This window comes from Prinia subflava, chromosome 1 (genome assembly GCF_021018805.1).
Source record: "Prinia subflava isolate CZ2003 ecotype Zambia chromosome 1, Cam_Psub_1.2, whole genome shotgun sequence".
Taxonomy (NCBI): Eukaryota; Metazoa; Chordata; class Aves; order Passeriformes; family Cisticolidae; genus Prinia; species Prinia subflava.
Genome location: NC_086247.1, coordinates 89,915,606 through 89,930,323, shown reverse-complemented (window position 1 = coordinate 89,930,323; position 14,718 = coordinate 89,915,606). Strand labels below are relative to the sequence as shown.

The window sequence follows — 14,718 nt, the reverse complement described above, 5'->3', positions numbered from 1 at the left end:
CTGCCTTCACCAAACAGATAAACAAAACTGGAGGAATTGAAAGGAAGAGAGTAACTTAGATTTTGACAAGCATAATGAAATTCTGCCAACCTTTCCACTTGAAAAATTACTGATTCAGACATACTCCAAAAATAATAGCAGTTCTGTTCTAACTTCATGGCTACAGCTATGGGAATGTTTTCAGTACTACCATGTTTCTGAAATACAATCAATGATTATTAAAAAGTTTTCTTAGAATAGCTTTGAGGTGAAATCTAATGTTCTGTTTTCATGGATTGCAAACAAATGTGATCAGTGCAGGCATGAAAAGCATTTGAACTGTGCAAACACTGTTCTCTTCTATAAAAACGAACAGGAAAGCACCATCCAGGACTTGGTTTGGCTGATTACAAACTATTTCAAGCACTGTCTCTACACATTGTGTTAATTTAATGGGATGTTTTAGTAACACAGAATTGAAAAACATGAGGACAACTGAAGAACCATTTGAAACGCAAGCTCTGGTTTTAAACCTCATGTCATGGAGGATCATGAGCAGATATTCTAATAGTGCTTTTCTTCCCCCCCCTTCCAAAAAACCTTCCATATAGAATGTCCTACCATGACACATCCCTCAAAGGATTTCCCTCCTGCTTGCCCACAAACTGTCCAGCCCCCATAAAGCTGAAAGGACTGCACGTCAGCCCAACTAATTAATTCAAGCTTACAAATAGCTACCCAATCACTGAAGGCTATATACCTACACAGCGTTTTCCCACATACATTTTACTTGTGTATTTTATGTTTAGACAGCCTAATATATTAGTCAGTATGAAAAGAGGAAGAAGGCAAAATGAACTGTATGATTTATGCCTGGTCCAAGATCTTGTTACTTGCTTCTAAAGTGTAAAGTGGCCTTTATGTGTATGAAGATCAAACCCCGTGGGTGGGTCTAACCCAAAATACTGGTGGATTTGACTTCAGCAGTTATAGTACCCAAGAAAGAAAATATATTTATAGATATAGTCTCAAAGACCAAATGTTCTTCCATCAGTAGAGGTCTCATTCTAGAAGACACTGAACATGCACGGACTAAGCTCTGATTAACTCTCCCAAGAACACCACTTGACCAGGTCTTAAGCACAGAAACAGTTTGAGGATGATTTCAAACATGCTGTTTTTACTATGCCCTCCCTTTTTTTTCCCCTTTTTTTTTTTTCTTCACAGTTCACATATGTTTGCTCACTTCACTGATTTGAGGCTTAGAGCAAGAAAACTCAGTCAAAAAAACCCAGTTATCATTAAGTACTAGTAGCATCACAATTACAGCCAGGAAAAAAACACTGCTGAAACTCAATATATTTTTATCTAGACATATGTGACCACAAACAACTTCTTTGACACCAGATATGCCACGCATTCTGTCCCCACCACTGCAGCTTCAACCATGAACTTGTCTCTGCTTAACCCTTTCAAACACAAGTAAGTTGTTATACTAACAAATAAAAAAACCCCCAAAACCCAGAACTCAACCTCCTTGTGGTTTTCCTAGCCAAACTACAGCATCTTTCTTCTCAAGGGGAAGCCTCAGTATTAGTGTACCTGTGAATTGGTTTGGGGGCTTCTGTAGCTGATTGGAACATTTCCCTACACACATCACCCAACCTGTGGCAGACCAGGTGTGCCTCTGGCTGGGGACAGTGTTGGGAGCATCTTCCCAACGAGCCCAGACACCCCTACACAAACCACATGCAGGTCAGTTAACTAAGAGTGGCCTTTGGCACACATTTGGAGAAAGCACTAAACTCCTGTCTTCATGACACACTATGTGAAGTGCTGTACCACATGCGCTCTGTAAACCTGATACCAAAGCTGGCTGGAAAACATCCACCAGCACTACCCTTAGCTCCATGTTCCCACGGTCAGCACTCTCTCCCGGCTGAAGCCACGTGCCCCTTTTCATGTGACACCTCACCCAGAGTATCAGCCCTTAAGGTGAAGGATCAGCATCAGCAAGCCAGGAGTGAGTTTTCCAGGTAGGTGTTGGGGGTTTTGGCTCATTTGGTTTTGGGGAGTGGGGGGAGGGGTAGTGTTGAGCCAGTTCATCTATATTTGATGATAAAGCAGCAGCACCAGTGTTGGTGAGGCCAGTGCAAAATGGTGTTGTCAGCTTTGGTGTGTTCCTTCTAAGAGGATGAGAGTATCTTAACTGAATGTCCAAAACATTAAATCTACTTTCAGTAATGGACAGAAAATTATACTTAACTAGAAGGCCTAAGTATCAGCTATGAATCTCAATCACAGGCCCAGCACAAGCAGCCACAGCTCACAGTGCCTATAGCATGTACTATCAGTACCTTGCAGACCTGGAGAGTTGAGGTGTCACTCCCACCCTCTCCCTCAGCAAATACTCAGTTTGTCACCAGAGAAAAATTCTGCTAGGAAATGAAGAGATTAGCAACTCATTTCCATCAAATCAATGGACAACAATAATAAAAAGGGGTCCACTTTAAAGCAGCTTATTTATAGAAGCAAAAATTAGGGTACCACACATCATTTCAAAGGTGTAACAGAAAAAGATGATTTGTCCTTTAGCTATAATCAATGAAGACCAAACATAGTCTTGCAGTTCTGCATGGAAAGGTCTCAACCACTGGGGAAGAGGTCTTCAGTCAGTGCCACCCACTTCAGTGACAGATGAATTAGGCTGACAGAGTGCCCATGTTTTGAACTTTCTCATATAAAGGATAAATATAAACAGTCACATAGGCAGATGGACAGTCAGACAGCTATTAAAAGCTCCACAGATAACCCTCTGGCAGTATCACCCACATAAAACAGACACTGAAGAAATTTCATACACAATAGTTCTTGAGCTCAGATATTGTAATGCAGTTAAGATCCACAGAATATGCTTTTAAAGTTACACAGATGATTGTCCATTTATTTTGTAAGAGGAAGCCAGGCACATTCAACAACACACTTCTTGAACCATTAACACAGCAGAATTCACTTATTGCTTCTCATTTTTAGTACACACACACAGAAGAAATTAATAACTATTATTAACCAGAGCAATACTGGAGCTTGTTAAATAAAGATACACTTAATTTCAAAGTATTGCTCTTGCTAAAATTTACCAAAAATATTGTCCCTTCTGATTCTTCTCACAACACTCACTGCAGCAGCACAAAGCAGGGCAGAGGCAGCTGAACTGACACAAGTTGCAATCTCTGGCACTGTGTGCTTTTTAGCACAGCATTTTGAACTAGCAATGGAAAAGAAACCATTTTCAAGCACGTTTCACTAGGAGCTCCCAAGAAAAAGGTTGTAATCGCAGACTTTTACAGATGTTCCAATCTGCAGTGCTTCGCTCCCACTATTGTTCTAAATGCTGAGTACACACCCTCCACTCTACACACACTCGCACGCAGACACACATGCACACTCATATGCACTCAGTGTCACACCATGTACTTCACTTCTAGTAGCAAACCTGACTGAAAGGAATTTATTTTTCCACTTTCACATCTCCCTCTCCTAATTAATGTCAATCAGCATCTTCTGCAGAGTACACACTGCAAATATACATGGCCTTATCTGTGCTCTGTGCAGGGCAGGGGCAAAAATTTCCATTCTTGCTAGAAATTGAGTAGAGTCTATGTGATGGATTCAGACAGGAAGGATCTGGAGATGCACAAGCCTCCTTAAATGACCCCACTTTTAGGGAGATGTTCTGTTGGTTGGTTTGTGGTTTCCACTCCACAGCTGTGAATAGGAAGCAATTCTCCGGTTCAGAAGAGTTGTTGCAGACTTCCCGAGGTGCAAGAGGGCTCAGAGACTTCCCAGTACATCTTGACAGCTGCCAGGAACAGTGGCAGCAGTGGGAGGGACAGCGAAGGAATTTGCCAGGGACTTCAGCAGAGCCAGTCCACACTGTTTGGACATCCATGGACCAGAGCCAGACAATTAAAAGCACTGGTACTTAGGGGTAGGCACCTATACTTGCACTTCCCAGCTGTCCCAATAACCACCACAGTAGCAGAACTGAGGGTGGGAAAATGTTGCTTCCCAAACCCAAAGCAGACAAACTTCGCTTCCCAGCACATACACCACTCACTTCTTTTTATAGACTGCTTTTCTCTCAAATTCAAAAGTAAATCCAGCTCAGATGATTTCCCTGTCTTAACTTTTGTACAAGAGGAAGACAGAAAGCTAAAAAAAGAAAATTAGACACTTCATGAAATCCGTGATTAAGACACAGAAACTATCAAGACAGATGGGCTGAAACATTCAGGGAGCTTCAGTTCAACAACCCATGTTTTTCAGAGATCTACAGTACGCTATTGTCTTCTCCGTTTAGAGGTTTTAAATCTCATTTTATATTGCAGTAACTTAACACCATTTCTAAACTCTAAGTACACTTATTGGGTCGTCCAAAATAAACCCCAATATTTACTCAATTAGCACATGGCCCTAGAATCTAACTACGTGGGGTTTTCCCCCACTTTGCCTCTTTATTTTTGGGTGCAGGCAACGCTCACTGCTGCTGGCTTGTGAGCTCGCTGGGGAGGCAGAGCAGGGTGGCTGCAGACAGGGGGAAAGTAAGAGGCAGCACCCAGCCACAGCTCCTCTGCCCCGCTGCAGGTTTTGCTCCCGGGCGTGCCCCACGGGAGGAGCTGCTCTCACTGTCCTTAGCCGGTCACTGCCATGCACACAGAAATACGAGGCCAGCCACGCACAGAACTCCCTCTTACCAACGTTTGCCTCCCAAGGGCGACACTGCACACTCTGAATGCCAAATGCTTCTAGCAGGAGTGTTCTGCTCCTCCACAAGTTCCTGGCTCACAGCAAGGACTCAGGCTGGTTCATCTTGCCACTGGATCCCTTCTTTCCTCGGAAATTAAGTCCTCTTTTCTGTGCAGTGTGCAAAGCACTCACTCACTCAAGGGAAAAAAAAAAAAAAAAGAAAAGAAAGAGGGGGCAGGGAGAAGAAGAAGGGGAGAAAAGGAAATCTGTGACTGCACTTGGCAAAAGCCAGGGATCAGCAACAACTGCTGAAAGCTGAGTCACTTTCTTCCCTTCCACCTGGTGAGTGGCTGCCCCAATCCACTCAGCAGAAAGCCTCTTTTCACCAAAATTGGCATAAATCTGGAGTAATTCCCTCCATTTCAATAGAGCTGCTTAGGATTTATGGCAGCATGACACAACAAGCAGAATCCTGTGTGCTGAGAGCTACAAGCCCAGGTTTCCCCTGCAGGAGATGGTGCTGCTTTGCTCTTCAAGCCACAATGCCAACCATGCACCAGCACTGATGCCACGGCTTGTTCTATTTTTCCTGATGCTGTCATCTCCAGCAGATGCTCTGCACGCAGAACGTGTGGAGAAATCACCCTCTTTCACACACTGCAGGAGAATTTTGCCAATCCACAACCAGAACATTTATTAGCTTGAATTAAGCGTTTTTTAAGATTTCTTTTTTTCACCAGATTTCATTTAATGTTTTAATTTGGTTTAGCAAAGATTTTTGAAATTATTATTTTTAACATCTCACTAGGCTGTGTGAAACAGAGTTCAGAAGACAGCAGAAATATCTTCTGTGCAGATGATGTGTGAATAAGTAAGGGATGAGATCAAGATTTAAGGAATACCAATCAGCTTTACCAGACAATAATCTACTCCATTTATGTTCTCAGCTTAAGAAAAAGCACTGCTAGGGAATTTATGTATGCACTGGAAGGTTTCTATAAGCAGGGAAAGACCCTGAAAAAAACTATACAATTCTCCCCCCCAGCATGCAATGCAGTGACAAGCAGAATAAAAAACGGTAAATGAACACAACCCCCAACCTTTGAAACAGGGCTATTCCAACTGAGGAGAGCTTCGGCTTCACACTAAACACATCACCTATGTAAAAAAAAAGGATTCTCACATATACCGAGGCACTGACAGGGTTTTTCTAAACAAATGCAATGAGTCTTGTCTGTCCTGGCTAAGTACATTCACAACATTCAAGCACGGGATGTAGCTGCCTAGAAACAGCAGTGCTCATGTCGTCCCTTCACTATGGGGAACACAGTGTGCTATACAAATATTAATTTAGCCTGAACAACCAGTGAGGTATGCAAATATTACTCTCAGCTTCAACTGGGATTGATTTGAGTACAGAGGAACAGCAAGGGGGATTTTTAGCAGTGCTTCAGGGAGCCAGCTCGCAGCCAGGCACAGCTGGAATCTTGCATGTCTGCAAGTGCTTTCAGTAGCCCTGCCCCGACCAGCTTTCAGTAGACCTGCCCCCAGCCATTCCTAGATCTGCCTGTTCTCTTCAGGTGACCCAGAAGAGCAAACATTTTCAAACCAGTATCCTGACTGGTTATGCTGCCAAATTCAACAAGGCAGTTGTGCAGACATGGGTACACTGTGCAGCACCTCCCAGGTCCTGATTTTGACACAGTTCAAGAAAAGCCATCACAGCCACTTAACCAGGCAAGAGGAACTGCAACTGACCCCTGCTGGGTACCACTACTGTCCAAAAAGCACTGATGGTGTAAAAGCAGAGAAAAGCAGCAGGAGCTTTAGCAGCTGACACTGGCTTCTTGTTTACTGGGTAAGTTGCAGAACTCCTGGAACTCAACTGATGAGGACGGGGCCAGAGCAGAAGTCCAGCAGGTCTCGCTGTGTGTTTTGCCTTTTTAAAATTCCACCTCACATCCAAAGGGAGGAAAGAAACGTTTGTGAAGTCAAGTAGACAAGAAAAGGAGAGCTGAAACAATGCAGAGCTGAAACAATGCAGATCTAAGTGACCTGGAAAGAATGATCTCCTGCACCACTTTTTTCTACCACTCCACAGAACAGCAGCAGAGGAAAGAGAAAGGCAGAGAATTGGGAATCTCAAGGACAGGGCATATAGAATGGCAGCTGAACAAAACACCTTTAGACCAGCAGCCCAAAGCAAGCAATTCTCACAGCAACCATGACACTGAAACTATTCGACCCTCTTCCTCAAGAGCCTTGGTTTTAGGCTTTTACAAGTCTGGCAAGTAAGTGAATTAATATTTTAATAAAAACTGCCTAATATAAACACAAAATATATTTCAAAATATTTTATTTAAAATCCTCTCATACCTGCCTCAGACTGATCTTTTGTGGGAAAGTTTCAGGGAAAAAAATCAGACATTTTGGAGAGAGCAGGCAAATAAGTATGTATCACTAAAAAGTTAAATTTACTTCTGCTGCTGCTGCTGTTGCTAATTTACTGAGATATAAAAATGGCTTCAGGCTCTGGAGAAAGTCTGAAAATTTGGCAGAAGGATTATGCTGATCAGAGATGTGTTCTTAGCTATCCCTGTGAAAAAATCACCTACATTTGGTTAATTTTTACTCTCAGGTGGGGGAGGCCAGCAGCTGAATCTTCAGACCTTTCATCAATGTAAACTTCACAGCCCAGGCTTTGACACAGCTGCACATGGGCCACAGCATCTATGGAAGGATCTGTCTGCATAGGGTTCACTGCAGAAGAAAAGACAGAGCTCTAAGTAGCTTTGGGACTTTTAAAGTCAAGAAAAACCACAGACAGTAAAGAAAGACACAATTACTTTGATGTACATTTCTTTACCTGAATATGTACAGAAACAAGGAAGATCCAGAAAAGTGAAGATACAGTTGGAGCTTCTTGTTAATTTGACTTCTTTTTTTTTTTTTTTTTTTTAAGAAAGTAAATCCATACAAGCAGCAAAGTGCACGTACTTAAAATATCCACACCACAGAATACTTACCAGGGTAAATATTTTCTGGTAACCCAGCATGCCAGCATAGAAGATTCATGGTCTGCTGCTGTATAAAGCATCCTTCTCTTTCAGGAGCAGCACTCAAAAAGGATGACTATGCCAACTTGCTCTCCCTGTATTCCAAGGCACCTTCACTCAAATGCCCCCAAATCCCATTTCTTCCTTGTCAGAAATCTTTGTTAACAAATTTCCCTTTTCGTTTATTTTGTGAACTGTGCTTGTCTTTTTTTGTTTGTAAACAAAGAAACAAACAAAAAGCCAGAATGTAGCAAGGCTCTGCCAGAACTCAATTAATAAATAATGAACATCGAGTGTTTTTGATCATTTCCTTCTGTCTGAGCCTCACAAACTGACAGTAAAACAGCGCATGACCCTTTACAGAATGATTTTGCTATCACGTTACATCCTCACTGGAAATTAAGAACACAAATTTGACATTTTGAATGGGAACGGCTCATCCAATTTGGTTCAGTGTTATCCACAGGGAAGTTCAGAGCCAGCTGCAAGCCAGCAAAGCAGGATTTGCAAAGCACCCATGTAGTCACACAGCAAACCCTAGCACAACCTGCACTAACTCTGTCAATCACTCTGCGCTGTACAGGTGTGACTAACACTATTTTGTTGGGCTTTTTGCAGGACTTAACTTGAGCTTAAGTTCAAGCAATTCCTCAGGATGTATGAATCCACAGGGATGGGAAAAGCAAGAAAGGAGAGGAGTAAAGACATCCTATCCTGTTGCTACATCTGGCAGCATAAGGATGCAAGAAGTTACTTTCATATTCAAAACTGGAAAATGGGAAAAACAAGAATCAGGCATTTAAAGAACAAAAAGAGGCTGGGACCTGCTGAAAAACTGTGTTTGGTCATCTGTAAAAAAATAAAAAAAGGATGGCTAGAGAGAACAACTTTTGCCACAGAGACAGTGTAAGGGAATAGAGAAACACACATATAGAGACAACTACATGAGCAGTTTTCAGCATAGTGGAAATAGTTTAAATATTTAAAAATAGGGGCCAGGAAGACAAATCCTCATTCCATCTTTGTTGGCATAACTCTTCTTGACAGGAATGTGCTAATTTGTACCAGCCATAGATCTGCATCCTTCATTTATAAAGAGACAAACCCAGTATTAATAACACCTTTCTGTGTCCTGGTGTTTATGAGCACACCATCTGTTTGCATTTGGAAACTGCCCACCATACATGTTAAATTGTCAAAGATACATGAAGTGGGCGAAAAGTTAAGATTTCCATTACTTCAGCCCTAATTTGACTAACACCAGCACCAAGTGGTCTCCATCCAAAGCATAAACATACTTCTTATAAACTGCTTAAATGCCAGTACTCTAAAGGCGCAACTGTTCATGTGTTGTAATCTCTCTAATGAATAAAATTCAGCTGCATCCACAAAGAAAAGTAATGTTTGTTGACACACCACTGAAAGGAAGCAAATAATGGCCGACAACACTAAGAAACCTGATGAAAATGGAAGGGAAATTACCCTTTGAATAATTTGTGCATGACCCATAAGTTTTAGTGGGCTACAGGGAATACAATCTCAATCGTTCCATTTTGCTCTCTTGCAGACACTTTCATTTCTAAATGTACACATATATACTTTTAAAATGCACATTTACTCTCTTTTCAAACTGTTTAAACTGCTTTGGATGCAAAGGAAAGACTGTATTTGAACTCTTGGATGAATCACATGCACAAACTTTCTCAAAAAAAGCGTGTTGATAATAAAATAAACAAAACAAAATGAAAAAGAGGATAATTTTCCTTCCCTGTCTCTTTAAGATACTGCTGCTTTCCAGCCACACAGTGAATGCTTCATTCAAGTAACAGAACATGGATTTCTCTTAGTAACTGCAGCTATAATTGTAGCAACTGCTTATACTGCTTCCATCCTATTAGTGTTACAATTGTCCAAAGGAGAACACTCAACTAAATTGCCCTCATTTCTTATAAACATCTCATTTTTTATTTGTAACAGAAAAAAAAAAAAACCCAACAAAAAAAACCCCAACAAAAAACCAAACCCAAACGCCTTCAGAACGTTACCCCTTTCTTCTGTTACCTTATTTTGCTTCTTTGGCACCAAGAGCATGAAAAAACAATACTGCTTTCCCTGCCTTCAATGTTTGGCAGCCCTTTCTTAAACAAAAACACTGTGATTCAGTGGATGCTCTGCCCACTATTACAGATAACATGTCTTTTCCAAAAGTGAGTCTCTTAAGGACAGTGTGGGGTAGCTTTATTTGTAATCATTCACCAACTAGTATCCCATTTAGGATCTAGTAAGAATTGGCTCTTACTATCTTCCTCTGCTGTATATGGTATTTGCATGCATATTATGCAAAATAATGATGAAAATAAATGGTCTGGGTTGCTGTATTTACTCACACACACAGTACATATCTCTCATGTACTCTCATTATGATGAAAAGGCACAGGCGTGAAGAGTCCATCTCTGCATGGAAATAGAATGTTGGGCAGAGTGGAGGCAGTAACAAACCCAACTTTACTGACTCTTACACTGACAAGAAGAAAAAACTCCTGCACTGTCAAAATGCTAGACAAATTGTATCACTTAAAGCAGTTACTACTCCTAAGTTTTACTATGCTTCAGTGGAAAGCAATTTTTTAATAGCATTATTAAGGTAGCACACCATGATTTATTCTTACTTGGTTTTCAACTTAAAAGTGTTTTTGCCTGCTGCAAATCCTTTTTTGGCTTTAAGAAAGGATGGCCCAATAATAATTTAATAACACAAACCAAACTCAGCACAAAATACAACAGCTTTGATTTACAGGGTCAGAGGAAGAGATTTGAAATGTCCAAACACTATTTCCAGTCTTCCTTCTCGTTCAGTCACTATTCTCCTTATCTTCCTTTTTACCCTTGAACAACATATGGATAGGCCAAGCGTATCCCACTTACTTGCTCATTACATAACCAATTCCTGCTGTATTATCGTTCCACACTTCAATAGCTCTGCATGTTCTTGTTACCTCATCACAATAAACCATCAGAACAAGGAAACATACTTCAGTGTGTGGGTCCCTCATTTTGACAGGTTTAAGAAAGACAGGAAAAGGGGAAGAGGGGGAAAAAAGAGGAGAACAGGAGGGAAAGAAAGACAAGAGCAGGGTTTAGTCTTTCACATGGGAAGGCATGCCACAGGACAACCACAGTGCTTCTCAGGAAAGCTCTAGAGATGCAGGACTGCAATAAGCTGTGTGCTGAGCACTGGTATGGGGTGCTGAGCACTGCCTCTCTCAGGACTGAGCTTCAGCATCACAGGCCATGGCACTCCCTGCTGCCCCCAGCACAAGGTATGTGGGAGACATGCCCACCAGTTGTCTTCCACAGGGGTTTCCAAGGCCCTTTGTCCCACCACTGCATGCAGACCCTCACCTACAGCACATGACAGGGAGGTGACCACAGAGACACTGTGGCAAACGTCATGATGTCAGCTCTTTGACCCTAACACAAAGGTCAAACACAGCAGCAATACAGAAGCATTGTTTTGGTGATACAATGCTAAGAAAGTCTAGGAAAAGTATAAACTTAACCACCTAATTAATGAAACTAACTCAAGTAATCTTACCTCTCAAAGAAACTGAAGGAACACCAATTACCTTCAGGGACTTAAATGAACAAAGTCCTCTATGGTATTACTTCGCAATTCTTGCAAAATATTCTTGGAAGTTTTTTGAGCATCATGGGAACACCTGAATGCACGTGTTAAAATGTACATTTAATAAGCCCGGTTCTTCTCTCACTGAAATCAGCTGCCCTTAATTTGAACAGCAGGAGACCTGGGCCTTTTCCACTGCCATGTTCCTTATCAGAGCTCTATAAATGTCACATCTTTATTTTATTAGTGAAAGACGTACTTTATAGATTAACAATAAAAGCATTCTTGTATGCAAGTTTTCTAGCCCCTGCTGAGACTCTGAATCCTTGAAGGTGAAATAAAGCAGTCCATAGGAAAGGGGAGAAAAAAATGCTGTGCAATATCCTTTTAAAGAGCCTCTACAGCAAAGAGAGAATAAATAGCTGACTTGTTACATGGCTTTGAGGGCAGCCACAAATTCTAAGACCACAGGTAAATGAACCTGGTCATGAAAGGAGCAGCAGCTCGTCCAGTATCATATCTACATTAGTTAACTTTCTTTGTGGTTCAAGTCCAAGACTTTGCATTGTTCTATTTCCGCCTATTCCTCTGCTCTGGATTCCCTTTGTGACACTTTTATCAATGGAAAATCGAGGGAGGGATTTCCAGCTGGGAGCCCAACAAAAAACCAGGAGGTTCAGTCTGGTTTTCTCACTTGCGCTGCAAGAACCATTTCAGCACTAGTAATAAAAGCAAAACTACACAAAGGGGGGAAAAAAAAAAAAAAGAAAAAGAAAAAAAAGACATGACCTGAAATTATTTTAGCATCATAAATGCTTCACTGCTCTTTATTCTGCAGTATGGTTAGTGTCACACATTGGCACAATAATTTGCTAGCTTAAACAGAGCTCCTTGCAAATAACGAATTTATATTAAGGGCTGCTGTCAGCTAGAATTCCAGGGAAATGCAATGAAAAAGATAACAGTGCCATCGGTCAGATCCACTCTTTGTTATGCCCTTTCAATTTTGACAGATGTACAGCTGCAGTGTCATAATATTAAAAAGTCTGACTGTGTCCTCTGTGAGTGGTGAGGAAAATAGACACAAACATGGGAAGCCAACCAGCACAGTGGGAGCAGAACGGATTGTGCACAGGGACACGCACATGGCCACACCTGCAGGAGTCATTGCAGCAGCCACAACGGCAGCCACTTGGGTGCTGAGTTTAGTTGTAACCTGAGGAGGTGGCTTTGAAAATGAGATCATTTGTACTAAGAGGATTTTCAAGGTGATTTTCAGGGGATAGATTTGGTATCATTGACCAGAAAAGACTAATAATCATACTTCTAAACACTATGGCAGTACAGACCATTCATCTTGGGAGGCACTTGGTATAGTAACAACAGAGTAACAACTCCCATACATTTATGTGAGCACCATTTAACACAGACAACACACTCCTTGAATTGCAGAGCTATTTTCATACACCACCAAGGAGCCCCAGTCACCACCACCTTCTCAAACCAAAGAAGAAAGGCTTTCAATAGTCAATTATCCAACCACTGAAGGCTCTGGTAGCACCCTAAAGACAAGTAAAATCTCTTTCTCTTGTTCACATGTGTAGCCTGTAAGGGCTCTGCTGAGAGGAACACCTTTAGATATAACAGAAATCAAGGAAGCTATCATCACCTCAGTTGCATAAGCTTGTCAAAGCTGCAACATGACAAGAAGGGAAAAGTTGAAACTAAAATACATGGGTGGAGAATCGGATGCAAAGGCTGTCTTCTTAAAGATAGAGAATACTTAAAGATATGCCTTAAATAAAAATAAAAAATTGAAAACTGGCAGTCACATCATCAAATAGCCTGAAAGTTCAGAAGGCACCTGAGGGAACCTTGTATGGTACCCAAATTCTCTTCTATTTTTTAGTCTGTTAGAAGAATATTTTTGAAAGGTCACATGGATTTCAGGTACCTGAACCATAACAAATGGTACACTACGAAACCTTGAGAACTGAGTGCTAGCATTCTCTGAATCTGTTCCACAGATCTGTTACAGGGAACAAGAGTTTGGGGAGAATCACATACCAAATAGCAGCCCTGTAGGTACCCCCCAACAAGAAAACATGCCAAGCAAGAGGCGATAAAATACTTGCAACATTTTTGATGAGACTGGTGAGGAAGTGTCTTCATTCCTAATGCCACAAAACCTGAAGTTTTTTAAACAGGCTGCTATTTAAACACAGTTTTATACTGAGCTTTTTATGTCCTCCCTAAGTCAATGCATAAGTTTCACAAATGATCAGGCAAACCCACAGATCTGGGTTATGTCTCCAGCTCCAAGCATCTACTTTATTGTCTTCCACAACATACAAAGCAATTCTCATTCAGTAGTTGAATGTGTAAAAGCTCAGTAGAGAGTTAGGGAAGCTCCTAAACCAAAAATAATCTAAGGGGCAAACTATGTGTGGAAAAAATTAATATAATTTGTGTGAAATCACATGAAGTAACTGAAGGAAGTCTATGTGATCCTAGCAGACACAATCTATACCACATCACAGACAAACCAAACAGGAGGAAACATCCTTGAAAATAGTCAGCTATTTGGATACTATTATGGAAAATACTCAGCTCCAAATCTACACAGCAGCCCATGAGTAGGTCACATTAACTAAATCCATCAAGGAAATCTCCATATATAGTTTCTGATCACTGTCTGGGGTCTGGTGTTCCGCTGTGGCTAATCTCTGAGAAAGACATCAGAAAAGCAAAAAACCCACACAACACTAAATAAAAAAATAAATTAAAAAAAAAAAACAACACCAAAAAAACCCAACCAACAACAAACACAAAACAAGGGAAAACCACCACATCCACAACTCAGACCTAATAATTACAGGCCAAAAAAATGAAGTGAGGAAAGAAAACACTTCCTATCCCTGCAGGTAAGGTTGAAGTTCTCTAGCACTAGATTTGAAAATAATTAATATGAGATCAACAAGTTAAACAGCATTACAGGGTCTTTTTAATTTATTAAATATATTTTGCTTTAGTCACATTAATTTTTCAGAAATGTACAATAATCTTGTGGTTTAAAATGACTTTGCATTCATTTTTTTTAATGGAGAGTATTTTTGTTCATCTAATACATTATCCTTTCAAGAAAATTATCATACTTGACTACAAGTACTTAACGGGGCACTAATTAATACTCCTATTTCTCCCCGTTTAAAACTCCTTTGAGAAATGAGGTCAGAAACCTGGGTTAACACAGAGGACACTCCTCAGAGGCTAAAGGGGGAAGGGACACAAAAGGCACTTGTCACCCTT

The 14,718-nt window shown here is 40.9% G+C and overlaps 1 protein-coding gene and 1 long non-coding RNA gene across 12 annotated transcripts in view; one reads left to right on the top strand and one right to left on the bottom strand.

Annotated features, from left to right (window-relative positions):
• Positions 1-14,718, bottom strand: part of ATXN1 (ataxin 1) — a 223,761-nt gene that overhangs the window by 133,192 nt on the left and 75,851 nt on the right. The gene's annotated exons all lie outside the window — the stretch shown is intronic.
• On the top strand, positions 2,948-7,682 carry LOC134553333 (uncharacterized). The gene is made up of 2 exons (XR_010081073.1): positions 2,948-7,019; positions 7,367-7,682. It is a non-coding gene; the product is annotated as an uncharacterized LOC134553333 (long non-coding RNA).